Source organism: Thermobia domestica, chromosome 14 (genome assembly GCF_964235325.1).
Source record: "Thermobia domestica chromosome 14, izTheDome1.hap1.1, whole genome shotgun sequence".
NCBI lineage: Eukaryota > Metazoa > Arthropoda > Insecta > Zygentoma > Lepismatidae > Thermobia > Thermobia domestica.
Window position 1 is genome coordinate 131,301,729 of NC_137467.1, and position 23,000 is coordinate 131,324,728.

The window sequence follows — 23,000 nt, forward strand, 5'->3', positions numbered from 1 at the left end:
ATTTCGGCTTGTACACATTTCCACGTTTAGCTGCTTTGTGACGCTTCAATTGAGAGTCATACTAACACCGAGGAATGGAAACACTTGTATGGTACGCGTCGAGTGAACGTTCGTAGAACACTCTTTGGCACGTGAATGACAGAATAACACTTTGTTCAACAGCTGTGTTTTGACTTCGACACATCGCAAGCTGTGTGATTGCAATAATATGCACTGGTTTTGGTTAAAATAGCAAAGTTAAAAGTACAAGACATTTGTTTGTTTGTTCGTTATTTAGTGATCTTCGTTCTTAGTGAAAGGTTGGATACAGTTTTCGAAAGAGAAAGCGTATTTTTAAAAATCTGAGTTCTGTATTTCATTACAATTGTTTTCTATTTTAAAATTAGAATAAAAAATAAGCACAATGAATTAGCATAGGGGAAAACCAGTAATCGAGCTTACATCTCTGTGAGGAGATCAGTAATCACAGAAAAAAAATACCATGGTATTTTATATTTGCAAATAATAATAATAATAATAATAATAATAATAATAATAATAATAATAATAATAATAATAATAATAATAATATCTATGAGTGTGCCGCGAGAATTCAAGTTACACCCGTAGTGTGCCGCAAGTTGAAGAAGATTGGGAAACGCTGGTCTAGAAGGTGAAAACTGGGGGACAGTCAGAACTTAAATTATGATGTGTATATCATAAGTTTACTATGAGCTTTCAAAAATATGTAAATAATAGCTTAAATTGTTTTTGTCAGTCAAAAAGCTCCGGGGGTCTAGCCCCCGGCACCTGGCTAGATCCGCCACTGAGGTCGAGATTGAGACTGAGCTTGCCCTCGTCTCGAATAATGATTACTTGTTTCGACCTTGGTCTCATCTCGAGTGCGTCTCGACGAGAAGTCCCAGTCTCGTCTCGATTTCTAAAAATCCTCACGGTCTATCTGACAAATGCTCCATAACTTTATGCTACCGGTATATAATCGTAATAGCACTAGAATGTAATGTTAGTACCGTCTACTAATATTATATTTTTCTGCGTCATAACTTTTACTTCTTTAAAACGTTTTAAAAACTTTGAACTTTTGTGAAATTTGCCCCAGGATACCACTTAACCTCCTCATTGATAACGGTTATATTATCGTTATTAAGTACGTATAGAGAAAGATAAATACACGTTTATGAGGAAACCGACCTTGAATAATGTACTAATGAAAGTTTCATGACGCGAATGAAACAACTTAAGCAGTAACTCGCCAGGCCTCCGTGGCGCAATCGGCTAGCGCGTTCGGCTGTTAACCGAAAGGTTGGTGGTTCGAGCCCACCCGGGGGCGCAAGTATTTTGTTCTTTCATTATCTTCAGTTTTAAATTGTTACCATCTCTCTTTTATGAACAAAATACATGGTTTTAAAAAGAGAAAGAAATTAATTCCGAAAAGAATACTTTGATAACCCTACTTTTTCATAGCGTTAGAAGAAGTACCATCCATACATGTTACGCTATTTACCTAATCTATGACACATATGTATAAATTGATGTGTGTGTTTCTTTTACCATAACTCTGGAACGTCTGGAGCAATTTCAAATAAACTTGGCGCTTACATACCTTACAATCTGGAAGAAGTAGGAATATTGTGGAGTAAGACAGCCCTAGAGGGGAGGATGGGAAGGAATAACATTTAAAAATAATCGTAAACGTCAGTAGTTGTGGGCAAACTACTCGCCCAAATGAATATTCATGAGTGTGTACTTTTTTGACATTTTAGCACTTGGTAATGCACGTTTAAAAAAAATGGATACACCCTTTTACGCATACTAATGACACATAATGTATGCAGGTGCATCCGGAGGTAACATGACATATAATAAATGTTTCCGGTTAAAAGAAATGTTAATGGGACAAGCAGAATACAGAAAAGACCTTTTCGGAAATAAAATATGCAGATCACACACGTAGAACAAGGTAATTCATTAATATTCAGCACATGTAACGCGACAGCTGCTGCTGGAGAACATTCTAGAAATTTGGATCGTTGGTATGGGATATCACGTGATGGACGAAGCATATTAAATAGCCGGTGTTTTAGTGAAAAGGAGTTATAGATTGGTTTTAAAGCATGGATTCAATGAAACCGTTGGATCTTAGTACAAGAGGTGAAAGCGATCTCGCAGAATCATCATCTTTGCCGGGGACAGAGGTTTTATCCCAACCGGTGGTGAGCCCGCATTTTCCGCCATTGGAAACAGAAGCTACTCCGTCTAACTTGGATGTATTACCGGGAACAGAAGTTTTATCCCAACCGGTGGTGAACCCGCAACCTCCGCCACTGGAAACAGAAGTTACCCCGGCCAACTTGGATGTATTACCGGGAACAGAATTTTTATCCCAACCGGTGGTGAGCCCGCAACCTCCGCCACTGGAAACAGAAGTTTTCCCGTTACTTGATGTTGAAAACGAAATAGAAGAATATCCCCCTACACCTTCACCAACAGTGAGTAATTCCCCGGTGGAGAATTGGGAGTTGGAAGAATTTTTGAATTTGCCATGTGAGTGTACTGTGGAACGTACATCATTGGATTGTATAAAAGACTGTATAATATACTGGAAACCAGACGATATTTGTATTTGTTTTGCTTGCGGGTTCGGAGACGGCAGTCAATGGACACATGATTGTTTGGTGTTGGATACGGAATCTCTTGAACGGAAAGCTATAGAAGCTGTAACGAAATTTGAAGTTCGTGAAGAATTATTATCAATTTACAGAAAAAAGCATGGACAGCCTTTTGCGATGATATGGAATTTCATTGAACGTTTCCGAGATCTTGTGTGGGACTTTGAATACAGACCCATTCTATTAAAAATTTTACTAGAAAAAGATTATGGGAAATACGTGGACATATGTTAAATTGTGTATTGTTTGATTTCCTTTTATTAGTAATCATGTATTGTGATAGTGAGAATTGTGGACAAAACATTAGTGAAAATTGTGTGTTAGAAACGATAAGTGTATACTTACGCTCAAATGGAATAAGTGGTATGCAGCATAATCCTGGAACTTTTCTTGAAAAGCACTTGTTGAATGATAAGACTTTAGTAGAACTCTTTGAAATTTTTCATGAACGGCATCGTGAAATTTCAATCACAAACTTTATGTTAAAAACTGGTGAATGTTTAAAAAATACTGAATTTATTGGACAACTTATTCCAGTTGTCATGGAACGTTCGTGTGAAATTTCAGTTTGCCATAAAATGTATATTGTAGACATACAGGGATTTAAGATTTCCCCGAATGAATTTGTGATACGTGAATTTTGTCTTACTGCGTGTGATGATACTTTAAATTTTCATTGTTTAGTAAAAGTACCATGCGAATTTAACGATTTACCAATAGGTTGCCAAAAACAAATCGATTGGCTTACAAACCACTTGCATGGCTTGTCATGGTCTAGTAAGACTGGCTATCTCGTATCACATATTCGGAATATTATATATGAATTTTGTGCATCAGATGCAACTTTCCTTTGTAAAGGTGGGGAAAAATCCATTTGGATAAAGAAAATCTTTGCGTTAGCAAACGTTGTGGATCTGGAAAGAAAAGGTTGTCCACCATTAGCAGAATTACAAGGTACCGTTTGTAATGAAATTTGTTCATTTCATAAGCAAGTAGAATCAAAATCGGCATGTGCATATCGAAATGCACAACAATTGAATTATTGGTGGAAAAATGAGCGATCCACAACCCTTACTAAGGGCATAGCAAGTTTCATGTTTTCATTGTAATCTTAAAACTATTGTAAGGAAGATATATTTTATGGAGAAATAAAAATATAAAAGTTTAAAAAATTGGTATTTATTTATTTCTAAAAAAAATCTACAAACATCTACTTTTTTTCTTTTTCATTATGTTTTCTACATGTTTTTTGACAAGCTTATCATTATTTTTTAATTTTTTATGATTAAACATTGCAATACATTTGTCAAATGAAACACCACGTATCATATAATACAGAAAATATAATACAAAATATCCACACATGATAGAATGATTATCTTGAACTTGTACAGTATTTACAAAATAGAGTTTACAATTCCTTTGTAGGAACTGTTGAATTAGTTTAGGCACACCCTGTGCTAGAGAATCAAAATAGTATCCATGTTTATTGTTATTGATATAGATCGCTACCCAATGGCTACCAGGTAAATCAGACTTGTCCAAATTAATAATCAGTCCTACAGGGTGTTGAACAAGTATAGGTAAACGATCAATGGGATAAATTCCAGTCACATTTGCACCGGTAATACAGTCCTTTAGTAACACTTGTAATACTTGATCACTATACATGTTTATTAGTCTATTTCATCCTTACTTTCCTCCTCTTGTTTTATTTTTGATGGAACATACGTTGCACTATTTGGATTTACGTATAAAACATAACCATAGACTTTTAAGTATTCGGCATATAATAAAGCTTCACGCACACAACACTTAAATTGTCCAAATCTATGTTTTAAATAAGCACAAGAGTAAACATGAAATCCCAAGGAAGACGCTTTTGGGCACTGTAAATCTTCTAAATTCACAACAGTCCGTTCCAATAGTTGCTGCAGATAGTCCTGACGTGTTTTACCATAAGTATACAAGGTACAGGTATTAGCACAATATTGTTTCAATATAGTAGGTAACAATGAGTAATCTACATCGCCATTGTACCAGTCAATACCATAATCATGTTGTATTAGATGTTTATTCGAAAGTATGAGCGGCACACGTAATTCATGTAATGGATATGGTGGTTTAAAAATCCAGCTTTGTACAAAGGGGATATCCGGATTTACAATTGCAAGTTCTTTAATAATAATATGATCATCATTATCGTTGAACGCGGAGAAGTGAACAATAACCCTCATGGCACTCAAATGACGAAATTTTACATTGTATGATCAGTATATACATTCCTGTCTTTATCGATTTGAATGAGAGAGTCAAATTGAGCGTACACAATACATGTAATGGAATTTTGTAGAGGTTGAGAAAATGATAATTTTAAATTGACAGGGGAATCACGTATAACATCCCACGTAGAATCATCTAATGTTCCTGTTGGAGATAGAATGAACGGGTACAAAGTGTATCCATGTCGAAATTCTTCACGGGAAATTGTATGTGAATGATCTTGATAATATATACCGGTACCGGAAAACAGAGTGGAATATGTTTGAACATATAATCCATTTTCAAAATTAGGAGTGAGGGGTGTCGGTGGAAATGATTTTGAACCAACTTGTAATTGCAGTTTGTTAACGTTAAAATGTTGAAATTCAAAAGGATTTACATGTGGTTGACCATTAAATGCAGCGTTTGATACAAAACCTATAACAACACCTTTTGGTACTTTACCCAAAAATAAATTATCGAGATTATATGAACTTACTTCTGCGGGAATGGTATAGGTACGAGTTTCAACACGAGTAAGAGGTATGCTGGCCGGAGTGTGTTCCATGCCAGCATTGATTTGCATAGCTAAGTCGGCAGCAATATCTAGACGCCGCACGTGAAGTGTTACGTCTTCAAGTTTGACTTTATATGCTGTATTTTCAGCAGACATTAAACAAAACGTATCTTTTGTACGATGTAATTTTACACGTAAGCTTACTTTATTAGGAAGCATACATCCCACACCGGCAATATCAGCATGGATACGGCCATACATATCGAATGATGCACTATTTCTAACATACTGGGCACGATTTGTAAATCCAGTATTTGCATTACCTAATACATTAAATTGGTTTGCAGTATCTTTATACCATAATCCCCCAGTTAAATGGGTTCGAGCGGCATCACTACCATAATTTAATAATGTTTCGATATAAGCACGGTACGGATATGAACCAGATGATGAACTAATTAATTTATCGTTTAATAAAACATCAACTTGACTAAATAACGAATGAAGAAAATTATTTACAGGTGCAACAATATCCGCCGCAACTAAATTTGTATTATCGTTTTTTGTAATTTTACATTTTACATAGAGATACAAGTATGCAGTGTGAATAAAATCACCAGTTTCACCAGGTACAACAAATTCAATTGGTCCTTCTGACGATAAAGTAGAAACCGGACGATATTCAACAGCGGAAGATGACTCAATAGCAGTTTGAGTCATTGGAATAGTAAACAAATCAAGTTCACTTGTACAACATTCAGGACTGCTTCCACTGAGTAAAGCCATGATTAACTAAATATATCACCGGAATATTTTCGATTACGTTTGACCGGAGGACCGAATTGTACAATAGCAGGAGCCTTACGTTTTCGTGGACGTCTCTTACCACTACCGGTTAACAACTGACTAAGTTTATTTGCAGCTTTAGTTTTTAATGTTTCTCCAGCTTCTTCTACGCGAGCACGAACGGATTCTTTAAATGGACGGTCTTCTAGTACATCACCTGCAACTTGTATACCGGTTTGTAACGCTTGCCGGCCTACAGCTTTGGCACCTTGTTTTAATAAAGGCAATGCAAAACGAAATAAACCTTTAAAGAAACTACCAATCCCATGACCCCGTTGATAAACTGGACCTGAAAAGAAGGGAAGGCCACGTCCCCGCTGATAATACGTATGTTGCTTTTTCATTTTCCAGGAGAACGTTTAAAATGAAGTGTCACTGTCAATGTCCCGGAACGAAATGGTAAATTTCGTCCTGCGTGGTCCTTTAGTAGTATTTCAACACTGTTAAAGCAAAATTTAGAGAGTGGTATATAGTGAATATCTTGATATCGTAACGTTTGAACTTTTCCATAAGTCATATTGCCAACAGTTGCAATACGTAGTAAGGGAGCTTGCGTATCTCCCACCAATTGATATTCAATAAGATCAGTATACACAAAAATTTGAAAAGGATATCCAATATCTAAGTATGGTTGTTTAAATCCCTGTTTTTGAATAATGAGGTCATTTTTTTCATGAAAACCTAGTTGTATAGCCAAAGTAGGTGAAAGTGTTATAAATTCAACGTTTGGTTCAGAAGTAACATGAATAATATTGGAAGCGTTAAATCGTATAAATTCTGAAACTTTATTTAATTCTTCCAGTATGTGTTCAATGTTTGCATAATATCCAGGAGTAATTTTACTTTTCATAATTTCATGACCTTCTAATTTGTACCAAACGATATTTTCATCTTCGGTGACATTATGACACGTTAAAGGAATATGTATTTCACTTAATCCGACACACCAATCCGTATCTGTTAAACGTACAGTATTTTTCAAATTATTAATGAAATGAGTTGGACTATTTTTAGGATAAACATCTGTACTTGCATTTGAAACCAGTGTAATGTAGAAGCTGTCTTCAATGCTTTCAGAAATCATTTTCGTTTAAAGTGAAGTGTCAAGTTCAAAGTTCCAAAACGAAATGGTAAGTTTATACCGAGTTCATCTTTTAAGTTTACTTCTATCGTATCAAAATATTTCTTTTCAACTTTCACGTACTGCGGGTTATGGAATAAAATATTTTTGATTCGTCCATAACGCTCGTAAAATATACTAATTTTACGAAGTAAAGGTCCAATTTCTTCTTGTTGTTTTACAATATCCACACATACGTTAACTTCTGTTGGAATATTATAATCAAGGTTACAGGGATATTTTCCCTGAGGAGCCAAAAATTGTTCCCTATGATGATCTTTTATATACACCACTGAATTATAAAAATTTGAATTTTCATTCATAAAACCGAGTATATGTTGTAAACCTTTTGTTATGTCTAGAATACACCGATCACGTGACCGGAAGGAATGTTGAATATACACTTGATTCTTAAAATAATTATATTTTATTATACGTACTTTCTCGGGAATTAGATTTAAGATGGCTTTAATGGATGCATAATATCCCTCCGTTACTTTAACAGGATATCGAATATATTCACCATCAATAAATGTATCGATTGTAATTTGTTCACCCGGACCAACATTATAAAAACTCCACGGTATATTAATTTGTGTTAAGCCCACAACCCACTCTCCGTCCGTTAAATCTATGGCCCTTGCAAGTTTTACTCGAAATGAGGATGTTGTATTATCAAAAAGTGTACTACTTGCATTGGAAGGTAACGTCACGTAAAAACCGTGTTTCAATGACGAATTCATTATGCAGACTGAATACTAGATACTCGAATCCACGAATTCATACTTTCTGGGTAGCCTAACCATTTTACGAAAACCCACCCCTTCTTACGTTGAAGAACTTTTTCAATTAAATAGGTTTTGTTTGAGCTTAGAAATATTTTTTGTAATTCTTCAGCATAAAATATTCCTTTAATTTCATCACCATTCCAGTCTTTTAATTTATAAGTTACAGGATTTGATTTTATACATTTATCAACGAGAAATATTTCTCGAGACCAATTGGGCAAATATCCTTTTTCAAGCTTATGTTTATATTTAGTAATACGAACATAATCTCCTGCTTGAAATTTACAAGTTAATTTCTTCTTATGTACAGTCTTTCCGTACAGCGTATTCCACACTTGATTGATATTTGAATCATTTACTTCTGCGGGTGCCATTTTAATAGTTGAATGATAACTATGATTATAATTGTGTACAATTTGATCCAAGACATCAATGTACCGATACGTATTTTCTGCAGTAAAATAACGATATATTTTACTTTTAATGGTACGAATTACTCTTTCTACTAACGCACATTTCATTTCCGAATGTACACTATAATGATTAATCCCAAAATCTTTAAACACTTTCTTTACATGGCGATTATAAAATTCTGACCCTAAATCAGTTTGAACGTGAACCAGTAATGGCACTTGATTTAAAATTGAAGTTATTGCATTAGCCATTTCAGGCCCTTTCTTTGTTTTCACAGGAATGCAATACAAGTACCGCGAAAAAATGTCAATTGCACATAAAATATAGCGATATCCGTCATTATACTTTGCAATATTTTGCATGTCCGCCAAATCGCATTGTAATGTTTCATTAGGACCACTAACATAATATTGTTTCCGTGGAAATGTTTTTCGTATTGGAGCGTGCATTGTATATGCATCTTGTGATGCTAACCATTTTTTAATTTTCTCTCGGGATAATTTTGTTTTACGTTCTAATGTACTAACACTGGATAAAGATGCAGGATCTGAATACTTGTAATAGATTTTTGATAATTTTGTCATTTCTTATTTACATTTTATATTCTTTCCAATACCGAAATACGTTAGCTGCAATTGCGGGGGATACTGCAGTCGAAGAAGAATGCCGTTTTCGAATTTTACTGCCAGTCACTTTCGGGGTTGTAAAAGCAGGTGAAGGCGGTCCTGGTGTACGTGAACTAATAAATTCCCGAGGAACATTAATATCATCCAATAACGTTTTAAATGGCTGTAATCCTACTGGTTGTGTTGAATATTTTCGTGTACGAACGACATCATTTACTAAATCGATAATATTGGAACCGGGAATGATATTTCCATCGATAGCTACTGTACCTGTTTGATCCCACGAGATTTTCTGTGAATTAATGAGTTGTTTAAGTAATAAATCCGTTTTCCTTCGAAGTGTTTTTGGTACTGATTGTAATATATCGGGTACAAGAGTTAAAATACCACTATCTGTACGACTACTTGCATTTTCTGAGTCAACAATGGGTAAGGCAATAGGATTTTCCGGTGTGGGACTCGATTTATAATGTAAATATTGATGTAATACTTGCTGATACAATTTCCATTTTTGTTCTCTACTCAAATCTGTACGATGTAAGATTTCGCTCATATCTTTATCTAGTCTTGATTGATGTGCTTCATGCGTCTTTAAATTAGATTGTATTCTATGAAGTGCATTTTCTGGAACTAATAGCATTTTACGTAATTCCGACATGTTATCTTCCAAAAATTGTTGAGGCTAAGGCACCAATGAGTGGCCCGAGAATTAATGGAAGTAATGCACCACCTTTCTGTAGTAATAATTTCTTTTTCTTTTTAAGAGAAAGTTTTGAGGAGAGAGCACGTAAGATCTTCTTATGTCTACGGAGCCTTTGCTTCTGAATTAATGATATGGGGATATTTCCTTTTATAGTATTTTTTGCTACTTGTGATATGGTACGAATCAAATCACCCGGTGCGTTTTGAAGAATAACTTTTCGATCGGATGGCTTGCATTTCGCAAGCGTGCAGAGCGTATTATAATGATGTTTTACCTTCAACATCTTGATGCCAACTAAACATAAAACGGTGTGGCCGCGTTTTTAACACTACTGTACACATGCATTATTTCTCCGGGAAATATATTTGTTCTCAGTCGTAGGGCATCATGTGTTTGTTGTGTAAGATCAAACAATAAATACGTGTGTGGTTTTTGTGTAATTTCCTCAAAGACATTTACGAGTTGTTTGCTTTCACGAGGCATAATTTGTCTTGCTAAATATTCAATTTGTAACTTATCACGTGGATTCTTAAATACCACTATATAATGTGCATTTAAACTAATATCTCGAGCATGCCGGTTTTTTGGAAATAAATTTTGAACAATAAATATTACGGTTAATTTCTTGTGGTGAGCGTACTTGGTAAATAATTTGGCCACATCATCATTTGTTTCTGACATTAAATCATCTAATATGAGTAATGAATTTTCACTTATATCAAAAGTATTTATATCGGGGATTCCTTCCAGAAAACGTATTTTTGCATCAACGTCCAAGTTTGGTATAACTGCGCCATAACACCATGCAATTTCTTTAAAGGAAACATTAAACATATCATTTCTTTCTTTGATTAATCGATTCACAAAGTGAGTTTTACCAGCACGGGAAGGGCCGGCTATGAGAATAGTGCACGGATGTTTAAAACGTAACATCTTCGTTGCAAATGACACAATGTGATAGAAACTCTGCTTTTTATTCCCCAAAAAACGAGTCTCTGGCCAATCATTTATGAGATCTATAGCCATACGGAACAGTAACACTTTTTGGTACGTCAGTCACAATGTCAGCGTCTATTCGTCTGCGTTTACTGGTCACCATTTGATGTGTCTTTAGTTCTCTTCGAGAAAAGATGCGCAAATCTGGTTTCCGAACAATTTTGGATGGCATTTCGATTACAGTTGCCTCCCGATTCCCCGTCACTAAATCATAAAAACTATCAAAATTAATTTTATCACTTGTTCTGTGATTTAATGTTATTCCACGTATTTTATAGACATATTTCATTTCCCCACTAGCATTGCGTAAAGCGTAGGCGTAATTCTTTGCACCTAATGCTATTACTTTACGTATTTCCCAACCTTCGGGAACTTCATTTGTTAACCCACCCAAATATGAACTTAATTTTAATGGGAGTTGCTCATCTTTTCTTTGTATAAACATGATACTGTCCGTATCGCAATAGATTACATTCTGTTCTCCAACACTTGTTAGTAGATCATACAGCCACAATCGTGCCCATGAGGTTATAAATGCTGCCAGCACAACATTTGAAAATGCTAATGGGATATTTTCACTCTCACAGTCTTTATATTGAACAATTAAATGAGTTTCACCAACTGGTGTTACAGCTTGAATTTCATATTTAGGATCTGTTAAAATTTTTAAAAAATCCTCTGCTGTATCAACCATTGTGCACTGTGAAAGGTCTGTTCTTTGTCCCCATTTCCCGTACAGCGAATTCAAAAACAGTTTCGCTGTACTGCGCAGGCCTGGATTATATTCTATGTTCTCATAATTTAACTGTATCCCCTCATGCCTGAAATATTCTTGAATGTACTTTTCCTGCTCTTCTTTTGTACTGCATTCTGCAGGAAAGCCTGAAGCTTCTTGTTTCATTTGTAAAAAGGATTTCACATATGACCCAAATAATCCTTCACAAACATCTTTTTCCGGGACTAATAAATCAAACTCCCATATTTCATGAATTTCAATTAGCTCATACCCATTGTCTAATGCTTTGTGCAGTTCGGGGGTACAAAACGTACCGGTAATGATACGTTCAAGATCTATGTGCGTACATTCATCATCATTTTGTTCATCCATGCACGATTTACACAATCCAAAGATTAATCTTCCTCCCGTAACATAAGGGAGGATTGGAAAATATAAATCGGAGGGTGGAAGAACACTGCATTTTACAAGTCCATGAATGTTTCGCACATTGGGGAAATTGGGACCATTGTGTACTTTAGGTACATTCACAGGCATGCCTCGTTTACACATTGTTGCGGGATAAAGCGAAGTGACATCTACGTAAACTACGTATTCGTCCTCTGCACAGTCTACATATAACTTAAAATTTTCTGTTCTACCTCCTTGATAGGCAGATTTCGGAATGAGAGGATCATGAATATGTTTGCACCGTTGTTCGGGGATCTTCTGTATATGTTTATCACGTTTTACCATTGCATCCCATTCACATTCCCAAATTTCTATTAAATTATAGCCTAATTTTTTCAGATAGTTGCGGCAGTGCACTGTTTGTTCGTATCTCTTTTCAAAAGTGTTGTACGCACCATTTTCTTTGCATAAAATGCTATTTCTATTATCTTTATAACAGCTTTTACAGGAATGCCAGTAACATCCCATGAACTGATATATAGTGTTTGTTTTAGCGTCAAAACCATCGACTTTATATCTGCCAAACCGTTCCTCCAACGCATTATTCGAAGTAACAATAGATCTCTTTGTTACATGTTCCATATACTTCAACCATTTTAATGCTTTAATACTCTGTTGTTGAGTAAGTTGGAACCCGTTTGGAGGAATAACTGGAATTGTGTTTTCAATCAGGTGATGACACCGGTACGTCAACATTGCTAGACTAGCGATCGTTGTGCTGGAAATAAAACATTGAATACCATTTGTTTTCTCTACAATCATGGAGGTAAATTTAATTACTGCCTCCGCCAATATACGCACATCGTTCCGGCAGTACTCCATCAATTCTTTCTGAAAATCAAAAATATCACTGCTCCGTACTCGCTCTTCATGCCACAGCATAAGTTCTGCCCGGTCTGCCGTACTACGTGAGTCTGGGTCATAATAATGCAATGCCGGCCATTCTCCAACATAATTTTGATGTTCCTCTGTATTAAAGAGGTATGGAAAATCTCCTTTTTTCAATTCCACATTCAATCCTAAGGTTTTCGGTAATTTGGATAATTTTACACCAAGATAAAGAAAAGTGTCCCGAAAATAAAAACGATTACTAATACTAATTTGAAATATCTTTTGACCGTGCATAAGAACATGTGGAGTTATTTTTTGTTTCTCAATAAGTGTCCGCACACAAAATAGACCATCATATCGCGAATTATTGTGAGCAAGTGCCACAATAATCTGATACTCTGGTCTTTCCATAAGCACATGTTCAATAAACGCCTCCATGGTTGTGAAAGAAAACATACGGTTCCCGGATATTTTATCTCCGCACTTGAAACACAAACTATCTACTCCAGTATTTATACAGTGAAAACATACATTCAAACAACAACATAAATTTACGGCATGCTCCCGTTCACCTTTCTCATTTGGTGCTAATAGCATGGTTTCCACATCAAATATAATATACAAAAACCGTTCAGTGCGTTTTAGTTTACACTTTTGAACGAAACATCGATGGCCAACAGTTACGTGCACTTTACAAAGACTACAATAGTAGTCGCCGCATACATGAGCTGATTTTCTTTTTCTCACATCATAAATTACACCACATGCGTTACACAATTTTACGTAATCACATGTGGATTTCTTTACTTTATTTAGTGTTAAATGGTTATTAAAGCAAATGCCTTCAGCAAAGTTTCTATTACATTGTGTACAATGTACCAATTTCGCGTTAGTTTCTTTACTATGAAAATGTTCACAGTACGAACATCTCATCTGACATTGGTGAGCACTACGATCTGATCTAAATCCTTCCAAGCACGAAAAGCAAAAACTTGTCTTACCCATAAACGAAGTAATATTCTTAATGGGCTGGAAATGGCCCACAGTATCCCCTCTCTGATACAAAATAAATATCTTTTTCTCAGCATTTATTCCTGGGTAGCGTACCACAGGTGTTCTGGAATTTTCCGGTAATTCATATACTACAATTTGATAATTCTTTTTCACTAAATAATTTTGAAAAGCAACTACATTTTCCAAATCAAATCCCTGTTTCCGTTCAACGTACATTTTCGCATCGTTACACAATTTTTGTGCTTTATTAACCCATGTTTTCTTCGTAGGCAAGGTCATATTGTATAGTGCATCCTTACTTTGTTCATGTTTCGTAATCCAATATACTATGGATTTTGGCAGACAAAGAAAATCGCTAGCCTTTGTGGCCACCACATGATCCTTGAAAAACATACTCATTTCTGCATATTTTCTTACCGCTGCGCGTTTAGATATACCCTGTCCGTGTAATCCATCAACGATGTCAAACCGGAATTCTAATTGATTTCCTAAAAGAAATGATTCGTTGCTATTTAGTACGTTTTCCACCGTTCTAAGAACCACATCGGTATTCAAATTTTGACGTTTTCGCCATGGAACAAACACTTCTTTATTCAGAAGATCTCGGTCGGAATTTATTCTTAAACCGACAAAATCGTGGGGCCGTGTATCCCTCAGAACGGTAGAAAGCGCATAATCCATCATGGATGTAATATAATCCATGGGATTTGTAATTACATATTGTACAGTTGGTTTTACAATAATTTCCACCCCTTTCATATTGAAACGCGGGTACTCTCTCACATTTCTCCCCACAATTTCAAACATATTACACTCTCTTTCATTCCCTCCATACCCTCGCAATGGAGGGTGCTGAGAAGTTGTGGGTCGCATATCTTCTGAATAATGTGCATTATTCAGACGATCAACACGCGCATTTTCTTCCTCAATTTCTTGTAATTTTTGCCACAACATCTCTGTAAAGTCAGTTTCGGAATTTTGAATTTCTACTGGTTCATCCAAATTAATTTCATTTAATAGTGCCCAATCAATATGTAATGAGTCATCATCATCATCATCATTATGTTCTGATTGAACATTTTCTCGATTTCCCGTAAATGAAAAGAACGCGGATACACTTTTGTCACTCACTCGCTCTAACTGCCCCTTCTCAGAAGCCATATAATTTAAATATGACATAAATGCCGCATCATACAGTCGATCTTCACGGAAAAATCCGTGGTCAAAAAGCTCTATAATATCCGCTGCTGAGCGAACATTATTCAGAACGATATATTGATTATTTTTATAATATAGGTACAAAAGCGATAGTAGATCACTTACAATTTCAGACGATCCAACATACCCTGCTGCTTGCAGGTCCACTACTTGTTGCTTCAGCACCTAAAACAGAAAAGAAAAAAAATGCAATTAGTTACCGTATTACGACTTTTCAAATTACAAAAAAATATGATATTCAACGTAACACTAACGCTCAACCATATTGGCTTTGCATGTAAGAGAGCCATTGTTCGATTCCCGGGGCGCATTCTGTTAACTACCTACCCAATATAAGATTGTAAAATATACCATTTATAACTGAAAAAAGTCTACAGTGCAAGCAAGCGCACGGTTCTCCACCTGGGAGAATACTCATTCGATTCCCGGGGGCGCATTCTGCTAACTTCCTGTACAATATAATTTATATATACCTGTTATGTCTTACACAATTCATAACTATATATAAGTAACAAGTTCGCACTGCAATCAAAATGTTTGTCGTACGGTTCTCCACGTGGGAGAATAGTAATTCGATTCCCGGGGCGCATTCTGCTAACTTTCTGTACAATATAATTTATATATACCTGTTATGTCATACACAATTCATAGCTACATATAAGTAATAAGTTCACACTTCAAGCATAAAATTTAGCGTACGGTTCTCCACCTGGGAGAATACTCATTCGATTCCCGGTGCAATCATTAATGTTGATTCCCTACATATTACATTATACTATATCTTAGTCAAGTTATAATTCCATAAAAGTACACCGAGTCATATCATTTTTTCAATGCCGGAAAATCCGCAATCAATTCCCGATAAAACCAAACAGTTCCGTCCCCCTTATACTCCAAACAATTACAATATGTCCCTTTCCCATATAAAAAATGAACAAGTATAATACAAGAAAACTACAACGTTAGTACTTACCAATCTTCCAATCTCTCCTAGTAATAAAATATCTTCTTCGCAAAGTTAACACTTGATGTACTTGGTGGCCTCTTCTTTCTAAATGTACACATCATGCAAATGCATCAGTATTTATATGCCCTTCAATCTTTCCAGAAGTTTCGAGTGTGTTCTTTCCCCTATTCCAACAATAATAAATTAAAAAAAGATCTGGAAGTTTTCCAGTGCTTTCTTTCACTCATACCAACGATCCAAATTTCTAGAAAATTCTCCAGCAGCAGCTGTCGCGTTGCTTGTGCTGAATATTAATGAATTACCTTGTTCTACGTGTGTGATCTGCATATTTTATTTCCGAAAGGTTTTTTCTGTATTCTGCTTGTCCCATTAACATTTCTTTTGACCGGAAACATTTATTATATGTCATGTTACCTCCGGATACACCTGCATATATTATGTGTCATTAGTATGCGGGGAAAAAGGGTGTATCCATTTTTTAAAACGTGCATTACCAAGTGCTAAAATGTCAGAAAAGTACACACTCATGAATATTCATGATTGTTTACTTTTATTTAACATACTACTAACGTCCCATATTAATGTCGAATCCATATTTTTCGGGCTCGCTCGCTGATATGAATAGTGACAAATTCTCAGTTCTCATGCTGTTTAAGGCTAAGTTTACCCTGTATCGGCATGGGAGTGAGAAAATGTGAAAAATAAAATGTTCAAAATGACCGAGGTTATTGTCTAATCCATAGTTTTGCGGGTCAGAAAAACGGCTGACCTGTTTGAAATGACTTTTACACAGAGTTTCTTTTATTTCTTTTTTTAAAGGTATTTTCGGGTGCAGGAAAAGTTTGATTGAAATTAATAAAAGAAAGATTGAAATTAATGAAAGGCGTATTTACAAAGGCCTATAGGGCTTAAAATACCACCCCTAAAAACTTAAGTTAAACTTTTTTACCATTCTATATGCAATACATAATGTTATAATAAAACCAGGCTTATTGCTATTTTAGATTTAGCCTCCGACTGCGAGGCAAACTCCTAAATACACCAGTAGTATTACTGTATTAAACTATATAATGAAATTGAAGGAGAGTTTTGTTCTAGGGATAATACAAGTTGAGAATGCTGTAAGAGAATTACCAGAACGAACTTAATTGTTCCGACATGTAAAAGTAAATCTTCTTTTCCGCACCTTCTTCTGTTTCTCGCAAAAATTCGCAAAATATCATCTCTCTGTGACTTACGGTTCCCGAGATATAGCTCCTTACGTCTCCTGAAATTCGAACTTCTTTGGGTAATATCTGAGAAACAGTGACCAGTTAGCCAGTGGCCACCGGTTACTTACTATTTGGTACCAAAATGTTCACCATCCTCTTAAGTATTGATCAACACCAATATTATCTCTCTATGATTTACGGTTCCCGAGATATAGCTCCTTAAATCTCCCGAAATCGGAACTATTTTTTTTGGCAAATATCTCGGGAACGGTAAGTCATAGAGAGATAATATTGGTGTTAATCCATACCTAAGAGGATGGTGAACATTTTGGTGCCGACTGCCGATATACCTGATGGTACTTGCCAAACTAGTGGCCAGTTAGAAAATCGCCACCGGTTACTATTTGGTGTCAAAATATTCACCATCCTCTTAGGTATTGATCAACACTAATATCATCTCCCTATAACTTACGGTTCCCGAGATATTGTTTCTTAAATCTCCGGAAATCAGCCATTTTCTGCCCTGCTCCCGCCAAGTGAACTTTGTGGTGGACAGACACCGTGTTTATACGTTCTCTTAGGGTTCTCCCGTTTCCTCCCACTTTCTTCATTCCACCATTTCATTCATTTCTCATCATCACCGTCTCCTTTAGCCTAACCGGCATAAACGTGGGACGTAAAACTCAAAAATTTCATTTCATTTCATTTTCAGCCATTTTCTGGCTAAAATCTCGGGAACAGTAAGAGTGACGCGAAAATTTCCGTCACTTTCTCAGATAGTTTTTGATGCTCTATCGAATGGAGGGCTCAAAATTGAAAAAAAAAATCGCAAATAACAGACACACACACGCGCGCGCGCGTGAGGAGAGAGAGAGAGAGAGAATTCAGTAACGAACTTTTCAAGTTCATTAAAAAGTGTTACATTTTTCACTCTGTAGTTTCTCCTTATTTAAAAAATATGCACACGTGTTCAAGTGATTAATAAACAAACTTGTAAGCAGTAAATAGTACATCTTTTTATACATAGTTTAAACATATTAAGATAAGTCAATAGTTTACCATGATTTAGAAAACTGTACTCTTATTTCACTTGGAATTTCTCTAAATGAATAGCAGACAATAAAGAAATATTTGAACTTGGTCCAATACCTAAATCTTTCCAAAGAGCGCTTTCTTACAATAATTCAAATTAGAGTAATCATTCATAAACCTATTTGCAACTTATTACTTATAGAAGTTATATGGTCATCTATATTTTGTTGCAAAGTGTCTCAATCGTAATAAACTTAATATCGGTCAATTTATGTACCAGAGAATTAAACGAGTAAAAATACTTATTTTACTTAATATATTATGAAATCACTTATTGGTTCTTGCAAAGGAATTCCTTAATTTAAACCAAACGGATCCTTCCTTGTCTTCTGAACGGATCCGCTCAAGAACCTGAATTAAAAATTCTTCACTTGGAATATCTTCTCCTTCAACAGAATTCTTCATACAGTGGTCCAATGATGAGTCTCCGCGTCAATCTCTTAATGATGTCATTATTCAATTCATTGTGCTGAAAGACACTTCTACGGTGGCCATTGTCACAGGCATAGTTAATATCTTCACACACACGCTTTTTTAGGGCATCATAACATAGAGTTTAACTTTTATTTTAATTGTTATTTACACCTTTTGCCAAGAATTTAAAGAATTTTGCATATACTTGTACTAAATGATCTTAATGTACTGTACGTCATGAATAAACTAATAGATTTCTGACATCAGCTGAATACAATCAAAAATTTTAAACAAGGAACAGGAAGAGATTAAAACTATTGCGTCTCTGCTAAATCTTCTGTCCAACTCACTATTACTGTGTTGGCAAATTTTACAATAATTTCCAAATATTCTTCTTCTTCTACGTGGGCTTCTTTTACAATTTTTACTGTATTTTAATGCCTTCGTAAGTTTTGGTAATAGAACTTCTTCCTTGCTTTGATTCTCTTTTCAGATCTTCAGAAATCGACTTCAAATGTAAGTGATGTTGTACTTGAAATTAGTTGCGGAAGTCATTCATTTGCAAACATTTCCTTAAATTAGTCATAAATCTTAGTGTCTCCATCATTAGGGAAAGAGTTAAAAGAAAAGTAAACTTTTCCATTTCAAGAACTCGGCAAGGCAATAAAACTAAATTATGCATCATCCTAATGTAAATGCTCACAAATTATCATTATTGACCCGTCAATATTTCTTAATGACAGAAATAGTCTTATAATGACTTAGCCAACGTTGTATTTATCGATTCTGGTATTTTCAATGCAGAATCTTGTATCAGTTTTTGAATATTGTCCAAAACATGTTTTCTTCTTCTTCTTCTTTTTAAATTGTTGAACATTGGATAACTTTACTAATTGTAGTAAATATATTAAATACTATAGTGGCAAATCTGTTTTGGGATGTATTTCGAAGAACTGAAAATCCAGGAGAGGAGAATAACCCGCTGCGGACGTCTATGAATGTAATAGAGAATCTCATTCCCCCGGTCATCCCTGAAGGAAATATTGCTTTTGCAACATACAGGGTGGCGCGTATTGTATCTACCAACTTCAAATGAAAATACAAAGGTGTGTTATGCAAGTTTTAATGCAAAACTGTTATGGAATATAAGTATATGGACTGGCAATTTGTACACTGTACAACACTTGTCGAAGGAGCTCACTAAACTTTAAAAATAACGTCCTGTAAATGTCCGCCTTTTTCCTGGATGCACTGCTGCAGGCGACGTGGGAAGGCATTCATCACACGCATTAACGTATCCTGTGGAATGGAACTTATCACATGACGAATGGCAGTCTTCAGTTCGTCAATTGTCTTCACGCGATTGGCAAAGACCCTTTCCTTAACATATCCCCAGAGGAAGTAATCAGGAGCTGTTAAATCTGGGGAACGGGATGGCCATGAGACATCGCCAAATCGGGATATCACGCGGTTTGGAAATGTTTCTCTGAGTATAGACATACTTTGGCGTGCCGTGTGTGCCGTAGCACCGTCTTGCTGGAAATAAACGTTATTGATCACACCCCTTTCCTGCAATTCCGGAATGAGAAACGTCTGTAACATATGGCAGTAGCGGTCGGAATTTACAGTTGTTGCATGTCCGGCGTCATCCTCAAAAAAATAGGGACCAATAATGCCACACATTCCAACTGCACACCATACCACAACTTTTGGGCTACCTTGAGGCTTTTCATGTAATGAACGAGGATTCTCCTGAGACCAATACCGGAAGTTTTGCTTATTAACATACCCAGTCAGGTGGAAGATTGCTTCATCGGACATCAAAAGTTGTTGGAGGAACAGTGGATCTCGGTTAATCAACTCAAGAATGTTCTGGCAGTTATTGAGTCTGTTTTCCTTATCAATGGCTCTCAACTCTTGTACCACCTGCAGTTTATACGGATGGAACTTCAAATCACCCAGCAAACGACCCAATGAACGTCGTGTCAAATGTAATGTTCGTGCATGTTGCCGTGCTGAACGTTTGGGACTGCGTTCCATCGCTACGCGCACTCGTTCCAAGTTTACATTTGTTCGAACACTTCGTCCACGACCTGGTGATTTCCGGTTCACAACACTACCTGTGGCCCGCCACTGTCTCACCCATCTCAGAATACTGTGTCTCTCGGGTATAGCAACATGGCGATCATCACTGTTTCGTCGCAGTGCCCGCTGAGCCTCACTGACAGAACCGGTTCGGATAAAGGCTTCCACCGCCGCAATTCGCGTCTGCACAGACCACCGCTCCATGGTAAACTAATTGCCAGAGGCCCTGCTATTCAGTGCCGTAAGCATGCGCAGCATTCGTACGCGCATTTGATCAGGGTTGCCAACTGCAACTGGTAGATACAATACGCGCCACCCTGTAGTATCCATTTCAAGCTGAGTTTTTATCATGTCATTTTGATTAAAGGACGCATTTTAGGGAGGTCGAGTGTTTCCAAATTTATGCCAATTTATCTTATGAATTGTTATCATTACACTTATCATTGAAATGCGTTATCTTAAGGGAGAAGTGTATTCAAATGGTTTTCATAAATTTATTCTCCCATGCTAAGAACGATACTTCAGCTAGTAAATTGTACAAAAGAATGAAGGACACTATAAGAAAACGTAGTCGACTTATAATGAATAAAAATGAGCGCCCCCGGGTGGGCTTGAACCACCAACCTTTCAGTTAACAGCCGAACGCGCTAGCCGATTGCGCCACGGAGGCATTAAACACCTATCTTTTGTGATAGATTTTTCTGGTAATAAATTACATAGCTTAAGGTTTACTTTCGATACATATGGCTCCCTCTGCTATTGCAACTGGGTTCTGTTTCATAAAAGGCACAATGGGATTGCGGTGGCTTAGTGATAAGCGCTCATCTCTGGTGCATGAGATGCCAGCTCAAGTCAAGTGGAGTGGACAAACACCGTGTGAATGGGTTTTCTCGGGGATTATTCCTCTTTCCTCCCACTTTCTTCTCTTCAAAAAATTAAATCTTTCAGTTTTACGTCCGACAATTATGCCATGTATTTTAAAGAAGACGGTGATGATAAGAAATAAATGAAATGGTGGAATGAAGAAAGTGGAAGGAAACAGGAGAACCCCGAGAAAACCCACGCACATGGTGTTTATCCACCACAAGATTCAGATGGTGAAAGCGGGGATAGAACCAGGGATTCCACACATCAAAGGTAAACACTCTGCTACTGAGTCACCGCGGCTCCTCCTCATTTCAAGTGTCAATCATCATCATCTTCTCCCTTAGCCACGGTGTATATCCGTGGGACGTTAACTCAAAAATAATATATAAAATGAAAGTAAATCAGCACAAACATTGCTATTAGTGTAAGTTTTAAAAAGTACTGGATATCTCTTTCATGAAAAACACAACTTTGTTAGTGTGAAATAAATATTCCTGGGTCTTGTTTCAAAGAAGACAGTGTTGTTGGTGCAAACTTGGGCCTGCTTCAATTACAGACATTGCTTTGTTTTTCATGCTAAATTTATATTTTAAAGAAATCGCTGAAATGATTGACGTAAACGATATGGCTGTGATTTTGTATATTCTTCTGTCGAAAGGGCTTAAATCCAAAAGGGCAAGAGGGCTCAGTGGTAGAGCGTTCACCTCTGGTGCTTGGGGTCCCGGGTTTGATCCCAGCCCCCGCCAAGTGAACTTTGTGGTGGACAAACACCGTGTGCGTGGGTTCTCCCACTTTCTTCATTCCACCATTTCATTCATTACTCATCATCACCGTCTCCTTTAGCCTAACCGGCATAACCGCGGGACGTAAAACTCAAAGATTTCATTTAGATTTCCAAAAGGGCAAGACTTTAATGAATCCCCATCATTCGCTGGATCGGCGAATTCAAACATGAATGGCAAAGCGTTACGGATAAACCTCGAGAGGGGTCGTCTAGTCACCGCAGGAACGCAGAACATCCAATGTGTATCCTAGATATGATTATGGATGACCGTTGAGTAGCTGAAAAAATCCATGAATATGTAGGAATATCGACCGGACGTGTGAGGCACATTATCCATGTAGAACTGTTCATGACTCCGTTCAATGGGTCTCCAGAAACCTTAATCCAGAA

At 36.4% G+C, this 23,000-nt stretch overlaps 1 long non-coding RNA gene and 2 other non-coding genes across 3 annotated transcripts in view; 2 read left to right on the forward strand and 1 right to left on the reverse strand.

Annotated features, from left to right (window-relative positions):
• Positions 1–23,000, forward strand: part of LOC145670718 (uncharacterized) — a 331,423-nt gene that overhangs the window by 93,356 nt on the left and 215,067 nt on the right. The gene's annotated exons all lie outside the window — the stretch shown is intronic.
• TRNAN-GUU (transfer RNA asparagine (anticodon GUU)) lies at positions 1,257–1,330 on the forward strand. Its single transcript has one exon. It is a non-coding gene; the product is annotated as a tRNA-Asn (tRNA).
• On the reverse strand, positions 21,556–21,629 carry TRNAN-GUU (transfer RNA asparagine (anticodon GUU)). Its single transcript has one exon. It is a non-coding gene; the product is annotated as a tRNA-Asn (tRNA).